Consider the following 3,311-nt stretch of genomic DNA (forward strand, 5'->3'; position numbering starts at 1 on the left):
ATTAGTGCAGCAGCAAGAACTACAAAACTGCCAAAAATGTCGTCGCGCTGCAATGGGTAGTGCCATCTCGTCGTCATTGTAGGAACGAATGAACACCCACTGTACGCTGCCAGTTGCTCCGGTGGTGCGAGTTACTGGCGCTACTGCTGCGAACGTTTGCAATTTTTGTTCGCAGTCACCGCGAGGGAAGAGATTTCAAATGTTGGTGAATTAGTCAAGTACGCCGTGCAGACATACAGTGAATATAAACTGGCTACCAAATGCCACCTGGGCACGAAATATAAGCCCGAACAAGGGAGCAACAAAGCCTAGATAATTCTTTTTCTCGATTGTCTTTGAGCGGCTGTTTGTGAGACAATGGTCAGCAGTGGGTTTGTTTCAGTACGTTGCCTACTTACATGCTGCAGTGTGTTTGTTTATTAAGAAGCATTACTAGTGCTCTTGGTTGCTTCGCATTTACAGGTGCATCATCTACCTAGATGAAACCTGGGTCAACGCAGGGCACACAAAAGAATACGTCTGGCAGGACAAGACTGTGAAGTCATCTCAGGATGCCTTCTTGAAAAGTTTAACAACAGGATTGGCTGTGTTTTCGGGCAAAGGTGCCCGTTTGATCCTTGTACATGCTGGGAGCAGTGCAACAGGATTCGTGCAAGATGCTGCTGACTTCTTCCGAGCAAAAATGGGAAACCACGCTGACTACCACTCTGACATGGATGACAACTACTTTGAGAAGTGGTTCACCGACAAGCTTTTGCCAAACATTCTGTCCAATAGCATTGTCGTCATGGACAATGCTTCATATCATAGCGTGGCTCTTGAAAAAGCACCTACCAAGTCTATGCGCAAAGCTGGTATTCAGTTTTGGCTCACAAAGAAAAGTGTTCCGTGGTCACAGGATATGGTGAGGGCAGAACTGCTGGAGCTTTCTCGAAAGGTAAACACACCCAGCGTTGTGTACCGCATCGACACCCTGACAGCTACCCATGGCCACGAAGTGCTTCGTTTACCACCGTACCACTGTGAGTTCAATCCCACTGAACTTGTCTGAAGCCAGGTGAAGGGATAAATCGCAAGTCACAACAAATCTTTCACTTTGGCTGAAGTGAAAAAGCTCCTGCCGGAAGCACTGGTGTCTGTAAGCCAGGTAAACTGGCAAAACTGTAGCGCTCATGCGGAGCAAGTTGAGGCTGAAGCAAGGCAACGCGGTATGTTTGTTGACGCTGAAATTGAACCGGTTGTCTTCAGCATTTGTGACTCATGCAACTCCTCTACTGATGAGTCGAGCACTCATTTCAGTGATGAACATTTAAGTGGCATCGAGGAACTTGTTTGACTTCGAATGGATGTGTAATACACATGCTACTGAGAAGAGAGAGATGATTCATCGGCATGCTGTGATCGCCTTTGTGCGTGTGTGGGTGCAAACGTGAAGATATGTGTACAAGTGGTTGTGTTTGTGTCGATCAGTGTACTGAGGAAAAAGAGAGGACGCATCGGCATGCTGTGATAACTCTTGTTCGTGCATCTGCGTAAATGCACATGCTTATTAGCATCAAATTGCATGAATGTCTTAGGCAGTAACTTGTAGTGTAGTTGTTGAGGTGGATGTGAAGGAAGTGGTGGTGGTGGCGGAGGAGGAGGTGGTGGTGATGTGTGGTCATGTTAAGCGTCTGTATAGACGTAGAATTTGTAAGGGTGGGCAAACAGTACTTTTTCCAATTAGAATATGAATAATGTTAGACATCGTCAATGTGTGCAGTTTTTGGATGATTCATTGCAGAAATATACAGTGGATCTTAATCCACTGCGACAATATAACTGAAATTCAACAGGACATGAAAGAATTAAAGATCGATATGATGAAACTAATACAAAAAACCAGGAGCTTGAAATGAAAAACAAAAGGCCGCAAGCGAGAGTAGATGAACTTGAACAGTATGAGAGACTCAATAATTTGGAAATAAGGGGACTACCGAATGACTGCGATGAAGTGGCAGCTGTGAAAAAAATAGGCAAAAAGCTTGGAGAGGAGATTTAAGATGCTGACATCGATGTGGGCCACAAAGTTGATGTGCCAAAATCCAACTACAAGAATGCAATTGTTCGTTTCACATGCCGCTTCAAACGCAATGCTGTTTTGACTAAGGCAAGGAAAAATCACGTACCTACAGAAGACCTTTGCCTATCAGGCAATACCCAGCTAGCATTCGTGAACGAGCACCTGACTCGAAAGAGTAAGAAACTGTTAGGCGCTGCTATCTCACAAAAGAAAGAAGTAGGCTGGAACTTTGTCTGGACAAGTAGTGGAAAGATACTTGCATGTCGAGGCGAGTCAACACCTATCTTGCGAACTGTAAATGTAAGCGATATCGATCGCGTGACGGCAAAGCCTCGGTTGTCCAGTGGAAACGGGGACGGGCCAGAAAGATAGAAAGAAATAGCTTCACTTGTGGCCTTATCTGCTTGTTATTTTTTGTGCTTCTCAAGAGCTGCTTATGGTACGGGCTATGTACGGAACGAAATGTGACTATGAATACTTTAATAAGTATATTTCAGACAACAAACTGACACATAAATCATTTTATATATTTGCACTGAATTGTCGCAGTCTAAGGAATAAGGGCGAATAGCTCGAAGTTTTTTTTAATGACCTTGCCCTCAAATTTGATATTTTATGTTTTACGGAGACTTGGTTTGCTAATGAATTTTATGTACATACTTTTGACGGTTATAGCCAGTTTAGATTGTTTAGAAATGAAAAGAAAGGTGGCGGTGTTTCTATATATGTTAGGATTGGGCTGAAATGCACTGTGCTACAAGAATTTTCTACACTTAACAGTAATTATGAAATAATCACTTTAAGACGTAACGATGCAGTTGTGGTACTTTTCTACAGACCTCCAGCAGGGAAAATACACTGTTTCATTGAATATTTAGACACAATTTAAATGAATTATCCCTAACTGTTGGATAGGCTATTGTTGTTGGAGACATCAATATTGATTTAAAGGTGTCCAGCAATGCTCAGAGTGACTTTTTGTCAATGATTATTTGTCATGGCTTCAGAAATACTATTGCTTGTCCCACGCCAATAACTGACACTTCTTAAACTATGATTGATATCTGCTTTGCAAATTACGAGAGAGGCAACACCACCTCCTGTGCACTTGTGTCTGTAATCAGCGACCATCTGCCTTTGTTCTGTATATTAGAAGGTCGTGTCTCAAGACAGCTGACCGCACAAGGGTATAAAGCCAGGAAAATTAATCAAAGCACGTTATCCACCTTTAGAACTTTTACTCTTGAGA

Source organism: Amblyomma americanum, chromosome 8, assembly GCF_052857255.1.
Source record: "Amblyomma americanum isolate KBUSLIRL-KWMA chromosome 8, ASM5285725v1, whole genome shotgun sequence".
Taxonomy (NCBI): Eukaryota; Metazoa; Arthropoda; class Arachnida; order Ixodida; family Ixodidae; genus Amblyomma; species Amblyomma americanum.